Raw genomic sequence first — 12909 nt, 5'->3', positions numbered from 1 at the left:
ATTGCAGATTCAGTCTTCCCAGCCTGGTGCAGGTCTACAATTTTGTTTCTGGTGTCCTTTGACAGCTCTTTGGTCTTGGCCATAGTGGAGTTTGGAGTGTGACTGTTTGAGGTTGTGGGCAGGTGGCTTTTATACTGATAACAAGTTCAAACAGGTGCCATTAATACAGGTAACGAGTGGAGGACAGAGGAGCCTCTTAACTTCTTGAGCCTATGGGGGCGCCATTTCGACTTTGTTAAAATGAGTTCCCAAATTAAACTGCCTCGTACTCAATTCTTGCTCGTACAATATGCATATTATTATTACTATTGGATAGAAAACACTCTCTAGTTTCTAAAACCGTTTGAATTATTTCTCTGAGTGAAACAGAACTCATTCTGCAGCACATTTCCTGTCAGGGAGTGAGATTTCAGAAATCGAGGTCCCTGTTCTGGGGTCAGTTTATAAGTCCCAATGTAAGCTATGGGGCTACATGCACTGCATACGTCTTCCTCTAGATGTCACTAAGCGGGGAGAATTTGAATGGAGTGGATTGCGCAATCTGGGCCCTATATATAGACCGTGGAACGGAAGTACCGTCCTTTTCAACGGTGCGCTTGACGCATGAAGACATCACAATGGCGTCCTGCAAACGCTTTCGTTTTAGTAGTTCTATATCTCCGGTCATGTTTTTATTCGTTATAGGTGTTAAAGACATCATAAGGTAGTTAATTTAAACCGACTTAGCAGTTTATAGCAGTTTATTGCGATTTTCTGGGATTTCTTTGCCATGCGCTTTCACGAGTTGGACACCACTCCAGTTGGCGGCTAACATTAGCGGCTATTTCGACCGGACAAGAGGACATCTTTCAACCCAAAGACGATTGTTCTGGAGAAAGGACACTTTGCCCAAGATTCTGATGGAAGCTCAGCTAATAGTAAGCAGTCTTTATGCTGTTAATTCGTACTTATGTTGACAAATGTCAGATAATAATTCCGCCATGAATTATGGTGCGGTCTCGCTTTAGCGCACGCTGTATGCTTGAAGTAACGTTAATTTTAAAAATGTAACCCAGCGATTGCATTAAGAACTAATTTGTCTTTCAATTGCTGTCCAACCTGTATTTTTTTGTCAAGTTTTGGAATAGTTACTGATTAGAATAGGTGCCTCTTCAAAGATTTCTCCTGCCATTTTCTGGGCAGCTTTGCTACTTTTCTCATTGTATAACCACGATTTGTGCCGCTAAATATGCACATTTTCGAACAAACTCTATATGCATTGTGTAATATGATGTTATAGGACTGTCATCTGAAGAATTCTGAGAAGGTTAGTGAAAAAATTAATATCTTTTGGTGGTTTATACGTAATCGCTATGTTTGGCTTGAATCAATGCGATTGTGATGTTTGCTATTGTGGTATGCTAATATAACGCTATATTGTGTTTTCGCTGTAAAACACTTAGAAAATCTGAAATATTGTCTGGATTCACAAGATCTGTGTCTTTCAATTGCTGTACGCTGTGTATTTTTAAGAAATGTTTTATGATGAGTAATTAGGTAATACACGTTGCTCTCTGTAGTTATTCTAGTCGAGTTGTGATGGTGGCTGCAATGGTAAACTATGATTTATACCTGAAAAATGCACATTTTTCTAACAAAACATATGCTATACAATAAATATGTTATCAGACTGTCATCTGATGAATTTGTTTCTTGGTTAGTGGCTATTTATATCTTTATTTGGTCGAATTTGTGATAGCTACTGATGGAGTAAAAAACTGGTGGAGTAAAAAAAGTGGTGTCTTTTGCTAACGTGGTTAGCTAATAGATTTACATATTGTGTCTTCCCTGTAAAACATTTTAAAAATCAGAAATGATGGCTGGATTCACAAGATGTGTATCTTTCATCTGGTGTCTTGGACTTGTGATTTAATGATATTTAGATGCTAGTATTTACTTGTGACGCTATGCTAGGCTATGCTAGTAGCTTTTCTACTGATGGGGGTGCTCCCGGATCCGGGTTTGGGAGGTGTTAGAGGTTAAAGAAGAAGTTACAGGTCTGTGAGAGCCAGAAATCTTGCTTGTTTGTAGGTGACCAAATACTTATTTTCCACCATAATTTGCAAATAAATTCATTAAAAATCCTACAATGTGATTTTCTGGATTTTTTTCTCTCATTTTGTCTGTCATAGTTGAAGTGTACCTATGATGAAAATTACAGGCCTCTCTCATCTTTTTAAGTGGGAGAACTTGCACAATTGGGGGCTGACTAAATACTTTTTTGCCCCACTGTATACATTTGAAGGGGAAAAAATCTCTTTGTCATTATGGGGCATTGTGAGTAGAATGATGGACTTTAAAAAAAAATCCATTTTAGAATAAGGCTGTAAAGTAACAAAATGTGGAAAAAGGAAAGAAATTGCTTATTCCAGTTACTAATAAGCATGGACCCATTACAAAAATGACAAAAAACTTAAATTCCTGTGGATTGATGAGGAATTGAAAAACTGTATGGTTGAGAGGGATGAGGCAAAATTCTGGCTGCACAACCGATTGGCAAACGTACTGAAAATTTAATAATCATGTGACTAAACTGAATGAAAAGAACTTCACTATGAAACAAATAAATTATATGAAGAATGACAGTAAAAAGATTAAGCACCTTAAATGGAATTCTGGGCAAAAAGGCAAATTCCACTTCATCATTGATTGAATCAGATGACTCCATTCATCACAAAACCCACTGATAATGCCAATTACTTTAATGATTCTTTCATTGGAAAGATTAACGAATTTAGGCATGAGACGCCAGCAACAAATGCTGACACTACACATCCAAGTACAACTGATCAAATTATGAAAGACAAGCATTGTAATTTTCAATTCTGTAAAGTGTGGAAGAGGTGAAAAAATGATTGTTGTCTACCAACAATGACAAGCCACCGGGGTCTGACAACTTGGATGGAAAATTACTGAGGATAATAGCGGACGATATTGCCACTCTTAACTTCTTATGGCTGCAGGGGCAGTATTGAGTAGCTTGGATGAAAGGTGCACAGAGGTGCCCAGAGTAAACGGCCTGCTCCTCAGTCATAGTTGCTAATATTTGCATATTATTATTAGTATTGGATAGAAAACACTCTGAAGTTTCTAAAACTGTTTGAATTATGTCTGTGAGTATAACAAAACTCATATGGCAGGCAAAAACCTGAGAAGTTCCACTTCCTGTTTGGATTTTTTATGAGGTGGCAGATTTTCAACCAAGCTCTCATTGAAATTACAGCGAGATATTGATGAGTTTTCACTTCCTACGGCTTCCACTAGATGTCAACAGTCAATAGAACTTTGTCTGATGACTCTAATGTGATGGGGGGCCGAAGGAGACAGGAATTAGTCACCACTGCCACGAGCTGACCATGCTTTGACCACGCGCGTTCACGTGATAGGCAGCTCCGTTCCATCGCTCAACTGAAGTCAATCTAATTCTCCGGTTGGAACGTTATTCAAGATGTATGTTAACAACACTCTAAAGATTGACTCAGTACATCGTTTGACATGTTTCTACTGACTGTTATGGAACTTTTGGACATTTCGTCACGTTATAGTGGACGCGCTATGTGACTTTGGAATTGTTTACCAAACACGCTAACCAAAGTAGCTAATTGGACAAATAACGGACATTATCGAACAAATCAAGCATTTATTGTGGACCTGGGATTCCTAGGACTGCATTCTGATGAAGTTCATCAAAGGTAAGGAAACATTTATCATGTATTTTCTGGTTTCTGTTGACTCCAACATGGCGGCTAATTTGGCTATTGTTCTGAGCGCCGTCTCAGATTATTGCATGATTTGCTTTTTCCGTAAAGTCTTTTTGAAATCTGACACAGCGGTTGCATTAAGGAGAGGTATATCTATAATTCCCTTTGTATAACTTGTATAATCATCTACATTTATGATGAGTGTTTCTGTTGAAACGATGTGGCTATGCAAAATCACTTGATGTTTTTGGAACTAGTGAATGTAACGCGCCAATGTAAACTCAGATTTTTTGTTATAAATATGAACTTTATCAAACAAAACATGCATGTATTGTGTAACATGAAGTCCTTTGAGTGTCATCTGATGAAGATCATCAAAGGTTAGTGATTAATTTTATCTCTATTTCTGCTTTTTGTAACTGCTATATTTCGCTGGAAAAATGGCTGTGCTTATTGTGGTTTGGTGGTGACCTAACATAATCGTTTGTAGTGCTTTCGCTGAAAAGCATATTTGAAATCGGACACTTTGGTGGGATTAACAACAAGATTACCTTTAAAATGATATAAAACACATTAAGTTTCCCCATTACAAGTGATTTCAATGGGTCTTTCTCCATTCTGTTTGTGTTATACTATTCAATCAAAAGTCAGCATTTTCATCAATTTCTGCACTCATTTGAGATCACTTCCACGTAGGGCTGCACAATATGGGCAAGCAATCTAGGGCTTATTTTTTACCAAATGTTGCAATTGCGATTTGACTTGTGATTTAGAGCAAAACCCTTGGGTGAACTGGTCCAATAATCATTTGATTTCCATGATTCCAATTCTATAGTTTGAATACAGCGTTGTTTGACATGACATCGGATTAAAATGCCGGGGAGGAGTTGTTGTGAGAGGATAGGAACCAAAGTGATGATACGTGTTTCTTAGGGAACTGTTTAATCTTTGGCTGCATGTAATGTTCTCTTAGCTACTTCATGTAGCTAACATATTCATACTTTGCATATTTCTCATTGGCAGCTTCATTAAATAGTACCCGCAAAACACCAGTCTCAAGGTCAACAGTGAAGAGGCGACTCGGCAGAGTTGCAAAGAAAAACCCATATCTCAGACTGGCCAATAAAAAGAAAAGATTGAGATGGGCAAAAGAACACAGACACTGGACAGAGGAACTTTACCTAGAAGGCCAGCATCCCGGAGTCGCCTCTTCACTGTTTTTTTATTTCACCTTTATTTATCCAGGTAGGCTAGTTAAAACTTCTTATGGCTGCAAGGGGCAGCACTGAGTAACCTGAAAATAGGTGGCCATTTCAAACGGCCTCCTACTCAATTCTTGCTCGTACAATATGCATATTATCATTTCTATTGGATAGAAAACACTCTCTAGTTTCTTAAACCGTTTGAATTATTTCTCTAAGTGAACCAGAACTTTTTCTGCAGCCCATTTCCTATCCGGAAGTGAGATTTCCAAATGCGAGGTCTCTTTTCAAGAGCTTGTCTATAAAAGGGCATGTCACTTGGGACCATAGAAACACGTCATACGCCTTCCCCTGGGTGTCATGCGGAAGTGAGAGCAGAAAGGACTTGAATATCTCATTCAGGGATTGAATACAGCCTCTTGGAGTGAGAGGACCGCCATAATTTTTTTTCTCCAAGGCGCGAAGTTGGACCTTGTATTGCCTCCTGGAAAACTGTCGTTATAGGTGAATATATTCTCCGGCTTCGATTTTACTTGATACATGTCACAATATCATCCTAAAGTATGTTTTTTCAATATAGTTTAATTATATTATTGAAATTTATTCTGGACTTTAGACGTGATGCGACGCAAGAATTTTGTCAAGATGGAGAGGTTAGTGTCGCACTGCCAGTGTGCTTGCTAATTCAAGAGGGAAATCGTTCGTTCTGGATCGAAATAAAGACGTTTCTGAACAAAGGACCCCTTGGAGAACATTCTGATGGAAGATCAACAAAGATAAGGACCCAATTTGGGATGCTTTTTCATATATCTGTCGAACTGTGCTATGCTACCGTTTGACTAGAATCAATGCTGCTGTGTGCTAGCTAATGTAGTAAGCTAATATAACGATATATTGTGTTTTCGCTGTAAAACACTTCAAAAATCGGAAATATTGGCTTTATTCACAAGATCTTTGTCTTTCATTAGCTATCCACCATATATTTTTCTGAAATGTTTTATGATGTGTAATTAGTAGTTGACGTTGGTGTCTGTATTTTCTCTGGCTACTCCCGTGCGATTTCTGACTGTAGCTATGATGGTAGCAGTAATGTAAAACTGATTTATAGCTAAAATATGCACATTTTTTGAACAAAACATAGATTTATTGTGTAACATGTTATAGGACTGTCATCTGAGGTAGTTTTTTCTAGGTTATTTAGGTTGGTTCTAGGTTAGTTAGGTTGGCTTGTGCATGCTACTTGCATCCTACTTGTGCTGTGAAAAATGTCTGTCCTCTTTTTTTATTTGGTGGTGAGCTAACATAAATATATGTGGTGTTTTCTCTGTAAAACATTTAAAAAATCGGACATGTTGGCTGGATTGACAAGATGTTTATCTTTCAAATGCTGTATTGGACTTGTTAATGTGTGAAAGTTAAATATTTTAAAAAAATAGATTTTGAATTTCGCGCTCTGCACTTGAGCTGGATGTTGTCATAAGTGTACCGATGTCGGGACAGCCCGCCTAACAGGTTAAGAACAAGTTCTCATTTGCAACTGCGACCTGGCCAAGATAAAGCATAGCAATTCGACACATACAACACAGAGTTACACATGGAATAAACAAAACATAGTCAATAATACAGTAGAACAAAAGAAAACAAAAAGTCTAAATACAGTGAGTGCAAATGAGGTAAGATAAGGGAGTTAAGGCAATAAATAGGCCATGGTGGCGAAGGAATTACAATATAGCAATTAAACACTGGAATGGTAGATGTGCAGAAGATGAATGTGCAAGTAGAGATACTGGGGTGCAAAGGAGCAAGATAAATAAATACAGTATGGGGATGAGGTAGGTAGATAGATGGGCTGTTTACAGATGGGCTATGTACAGGTGCAGTGATCTGTGAGCTGCTCTGACAGCTGGTGCTTAAAGCTAGTGAGGGAGATATGAGTCTCCAGCTTCAGAGATTTTTGCAGTTCGTTCCAATCCTTGGCAGCAGAGAACTGGAAGAAAAGACGACCAAAGGAGGAATTGTCTTTGGGGGTGACCAGTGAGATATACCTGCTGGAGCGCGTGCTACGAGTGGGTGCTGCTATGGTGACCAGTGAGCTGAGATAAGTTGGGGCTTTACCTAGCAGAGACTTGTAGATAACCTGTAGCCAGTGGGTTTGGCGACGAGTATGAAGCGAGGGCCAACCAACGAGAGCGTACAGGTCGCAATAGTGGGTAGTGTATGCGGCTTTGGTGACAAAACGGATGGCACTGTAATAGAAGTGTTGACGTTGAGACTGGTGTTTTGCGGGTACTATTTAATGAAGCTGCCAGTTGAGGACTTGTGAGGTGTCTGTTTCTCAAACTAGACACTAATGTACTTGTCCTCTTGCTCAGTTGTGCACCAGGGCCTCCCACTCCTCTTTATATTCTGGTTAGAGCCAGTTGGCACTGTTCTGTGAAGGGAGTAGTACACAGCGTTGTACGAGATCTTCACAACCGGCCGTGACCGGCCGTGATTGGGAGTCCCATAGGGCGTCTCACAATTGGCCCGGCGTCGTTAGGGTTTGGCCAGGGTAGGCCGTCATTGTAAATAAGAATTTGTTCTTAACTGATTTACCTAGTTAAATATAATTTTTTTAAACTGTCTCGCGGTTGACGAACAACACATGCGCTCAAGTGACAGGGAGCGGGGATAGGTCTGTGTGGAAAGCAGCATGGAGAGAGAGCGCGGTGAGAAATTACTCAAGTAGCGAAGTAAACTATAAAAATAGACGTTACACACGCCGTATCACATTTAACCAAACATTCAAATACCATTGTAGAAGGTAAAGTAAAAACCCAAACCGGTCCGTGCAGCAATACAGGTATATCATAAAATATGGTATACTGCCCCCAGCCCTAATCAGTAGTAACAGACAAAGAGGAGAGCTTTGATTTGATTAGGATCCCCGTTAGCGACAGCTACTCTTACTGGGGAACGACACAACGATCTATCTGCAATATTAAAGCTGATCTACCCCTAATAAAAAAATTAATGAAAAAAAAAAACACTGCCTTATTCTGTCAAGTCCCACATAACCCAGCCATGCCCCCAGAGGTCGTTGCCCACCTGCTCAATACAGCCACAAACCCAGCTTCAGTTCAAATCATGTCCAGTCGTTTCTCTCTGCAATCCAGTCTCCAGCCTTACCTTGCCTTATATTTGGATTGATGTTTTTATCCAAATTGACAACACATACACTGAGTGTACAAAACATTAGGAACAACTTCCTAATATTGAGTTGCACTTCCTTTTGCCCTCAGAACAGCCTCAATTCATCAGGCCATGGACTACAAGGTGTCAAATGGTTCCACAGGGATACTGGCCCATGTTGACTCCAATGCTTCCCACAGTTGTGTGAAGTTGGTTGGATGTACTTCGGGTGGTGGACCATTCTTGATATGCTCAACAGTTTCTTGTGTGTAAGAAACACAGCAGCGTTGCAGTTCTTGACACACTCAAACCGGTGTGCATGGCACCTACTACCATACCTCGTTCAAAGGCACTTAAATCTTTTGTCTTGCCCATTCACCCTCTGAATGGCACACACACACACAATACATATCTTAACTGTCTAGGCTTAAAAATCTTTCTTTAACCTGTCTCTTCCCCATCATATACACTGATTGAAGTGGATTTAACATCAATAAGGGATCATAGATATCACCTGGTCAGCGTCATGGAAAGAGAAGGTATTCCTAATGTTTTGTACACTCAGTGTATAGCCCTTATAACAGTAACCCTGTCCCTTTGCCTCCAGGGAGAGCTGAGAAAGGAGAGGACAGATGAGGAGCAGAAGGAAGGAATGGGATGACACCTCCAGGCAGTAAGCAGATAGATGTCCTGAATTATTCCTTTGTTATTTGCCTTCACTAAGTTCTTTCAGATTGCTGTAAATGATGGAAATAAAACAAGGACACCTTTTTAGACTATTGAGATGGGCCCTATGGCAGGAAGCTACAGATGGACACAAAACTGTGTGCAGTGCACTGTGCCAGTTGAGGAGGTGGATATCAGCTGAGTCACCACTCACTGCCTCACAGTGATACAACAGCAGTCAGATGATAGAGATGTGCACCTTTCCCTTTCGAGACAATTAAATATGCATCTAAATACATGGGCTCTGATACAGGAACGATACGTTTTAGTTTGAAACAATACAATTGAATTAGAGAACGAATCGATACACTAACATTTGTTGCATAAACACATTCATTTTCCATTCTAAATTAAAATCTGCTGCTGAGCTGGATCTGTCTGAGCTGACTGGTGTGTAAATTATGTATGTCTATGGTGTATGTAGGCACCTGAGCTGAGCCATATCAGATTAGGGGGGGCAATGTAGCCTGTTTTTTGTCGCCCTATTTTGGTTCTGAAATCACCATAACCCACTACTTGTCATTTTCCTGGTTTAGTGTTTACTAGTAATGTATCAATATTCATAATTTACAAATTAGCTATGACATAGCCAATGAATATAACGAACAACTTTGGATTTTACCCTTTTGGAAGTTTACGAAGTAATCTCTTCTCGCTTCGGCCATGCGCCTCGCAAAAGTGATTGCTGTCCTGGTTATGAAATTATCGACTTTACCCTATATATAAAAACATGAGCATATACACTGTTTAAATTAGGAGGGAGCTTTAAAAGGTAAAACGAAATTTGGAGCCTTGGAAATCCCTAACTTAAAAAATAAATTATTCACAAAATATGACACAAACAAGTCCCGATCATCACCGGAAAATAAAAATTATACGAATTCCTTTGCCACACAGGCTCTAGTTTTATGACTGTAGCCTAGTGCTGGTTTGATGACTTGTCATTAGACAACAGCAAGCTACACGCATCACTCGTGAAAAGCAAGAGCACCAGCAGCCTAATTTATAAAATTCTCTCTCTCCGCGGGAAGTGCAATGTAGACTATCTGCATTGTGAATTCACATGGAATTTTATATATTTCTGTTATCGCTTTAACGGAAAAATTATTTACTGGCTGTTTAAACATTAAGAAAAGTTGTCCATTTGTTACATCCCTAGTTCAAAGCAAAACTACCAAAACTATTGTTGATGGTTAACTTGTGCAATCAAAATAATTTAAAGCCCCGTTCAGCAGGTACAGTATAGCCAGATGAGAGTTGTGTGTCTGGTAGCTTATTTTTATTCTTGTAAAACAAGTTAACAGCACATTATAACAATGACCTAGGCAAATTACATAAATTGTCACTCAACTAATAATGCCTAATATCACGCAAGCCATATTAGCATTTGAATGCTGAAGGTGCCTCGCAGATGTGCAAGATCAGGAACAGGCCGCCTACCTTGCGTTGGTCAGCATGCAAAGCTGGGCACAGTGCGCAGTTTGACTAGGCTACTAATAATCACATTGGGTTGTTCAGCATGCAAAATCACTTGTAGATCAATTACTGTCAACACAGTTACATGTAGTTTGACACTGAAAGTTCACACAAAATCTGAGGTATTTTCGAAAGGCAAAGAATGTAATATAAGTCACAAAAAAAACTGAACCAGTGATTCGTAACGTTTGAATCGCTTTTCTGACCGATGCATGCTACATTTGGATCGGTTTGGGGTCCGCGGACCCACGCACTTGAATAGGGGATTACCGACATGCCATTACATGCCTACCAGAAAGCCATGCTGAACACACAAACCACACACCTACACTGATATGAAATAACTGGGCTAGTAAGATAGTCCCACAAAGGGCTTAACCAGCAATTTTGATTTGATCCATCTTGGTTTTCAAATCAGTAGACACAAGGGAGAGGAGATGCAGCGATGTAAGCCACTTTATACTATTATTGCGATGCAGCCCATTCATAGTATTGAGCTGAAGCCTCTTGGGAGGAAGTAACATCAATATGTCCCAGTCCGTAGGGTGGAATTAGATGGTGTCTATCTTTCCCAGTAATTAGGGAATAAGGCCTGCAGTCATCTTCATATTACAAATTACAGAAAATATGTCATTAAATATGGACTTCAACCTACTACTTTGGAGCAATAAACAAAGTTGACCTATGGGTGAACTATACACACTTTTAGGGTTTCCAATGTGAGGCTGAAACAATTTACTTTCCTATGAAATGCCTCAACTGACCAACTCTGGAGATTCGGAAAGACACGAACACAAAAAACCTTGGTCAGATAGGGAGGATGAATCACTTCTTTTGACCATCTCCTCTGACACAACAGTCTGCACATTCACAGATGCACTCACTTCCTCATACACCCAAGGCCAGGTCATTTACATACCAGAGTGCTCAATAAATACATCTGCATTGTCAGTCATTGGGATCAATGGTACCTGAGGTTATCAACATACATTGTGGTTTATATAACTTACTAATGGACATGTCCGGCAGTCCCGAAGACAGGATCATTGTCAACACAAAACATGTTAAAACCGGTTTACTGTGTGGTTACCAATTGTCTGGGTGAATGTGTTTGAGTTGTGTATCATCGATGTATAAAGGATAGTCAAAAGGATAATAATTTCTAAACTGGGGGGGACATGGACACAGTCACGTCCAAAGCACAATAGTTAAGGTAATGTCTATGCAACGTGTTCAACCCTCAAACACAAATTTGTAATATCAGCATTGTTCAAGGCTTAGAGATTTTTGTAAAATCTCGGTGCAGCCAAGTAGTGAAATGGTAACTAGTTCACCGGCAGGAAGATGCCTGGCTTCATGGACCATTTTAGGCAGGGTGGGTCACATCGGCCTCTTCTAGCCCAAAGCACCAAACCTAATCGAACACAAATTCACGATATCAAACATGATTCCTCACCCCAGTAACAGTATATTTGGATTGTTAATGGGCTTCAATCGTTCAGATTTAAACTACACACTGCAGTAAGGTGGGTTAACCATCTACCTAGTTGAAAATAGTCAGAACGTTCAGTTTCGGTTTTGAATTCTATTTGCCATCACATCCACATTCGGCTTTCGCTAACCTGGTTTTCACCACGAACTATTTAGCTAGAACATCATTGACATGGCGACCTACCCGTCACCGCCGGTCCCTTTCTTCTAGTCTGTCGTATGCCTCGCCTGGGTTCGGCCTGTTTTGTGCGAGTGTGTGTGTGGCCGGCGGATTACAAAAGCTAGCTTGCTAGTTCGGCTAACGATACTAGCTAGCGTGGAAGCTAACATCCAACAAGCTCCTCTCGACTTGCACGGGCCTGATGCGTTTCTGTTGCCTACACGGTGTCCTTTCTTCTTCCCCGACGTGTCCTCCGTTATTCGGACGTTAACAGGCTCTCGGCTTGTGTTTCTGTCTTCTTGCACACCCGTTGTCTCGTATGAGACAGTATTGAGTGAGTGAAGGCGCCGCGGCCTGTCGCACAATCAAAGATGGCAGAACGCCAGTCCACGATCGTCACTAGTTACCACAGCCACAAACTCATAATTATGTCTAAACTCCACCTTTTTCGACAATTATCTTCTTAAAATCTGATTTTAAACCTTAACCACACTGCTAACCGTATGCCTAACCTTAAATTAACACAAAAAATCTTATTTTTGTTTTCATGAATTTTTACGATATCGCCCATCTTGACTTTGTGACTGTGGTAACTAGTGACAACCCCAGTTCCACGGGTGTCTGACATCATCACCCACCCACAGACGACGGCGGCTGCGGAGCTTCAGTCTTGAAAAATATTATGGGTATATTGACAAGATACATGTCTCTCCGTCCTAACAATGGGAGTCGTTGTCCACAAGGCGGTACTAGCCTCATACCATGAATATTCATGTTCATCTCGAGACAACTCCGATATAAAGATTTTCTTCTAAAAGTGGTTTGTTTTTATCTGATTGTATAACATTTCAAAATGCCATTGCAGGAAAAACACAGCTTTGGAAGCTTTTCCCTGTTGAAGATAGGAGGGTCTCAGCTTTCTGTTGGTATAATTTGTATTTCT

At 40.1% G+C, this 12909-nt stretch overlaps 1 protein-coding gene across 2 annotated transcripts in view; it reads right to left on the bottom strand.

Annotated features, from left to right (window-relative positions):
* LOC120052557 (protein PRRC2C-like) overlaps positions 1-12317 on the bottom strand; it is a 53719-nt gene extending 41402 nt beyond the window's left edge. For both annotated transcript variants that reach the window (XM_038999537.1, XM_038999538.1), the window contains exon 1: positions 11991-12317. The gene's annotated coding sequence lies outside the window, so the exon portion shown is untranslated. The remainder of the gene's footprint in view (positions 1-11990) is intronic.
* Positions 12318-12909: the final 592 nt, after the last annotated feature.

This window comes from Salvelinus namaycush, chromosome 8 (genome assembly GCF_016432855.1).
Source record: "Salvelinus namaycush isolate Seneca chromosome 8, SaNama_1.0, whole genome shotgun sequence".
Classification (NCBI taxonomy): Eukaryota; Metazoa; Chordata; class Actinopteri; order Salmoniformes; family Salmonidae; genus Salvelinus; species Salvelinus namaycush.
The sequence above is the reverse complement of the archived record's forward strand: the minus strand, read 5'-3'. Positions and strand labels throughout refer to the sequence as shown.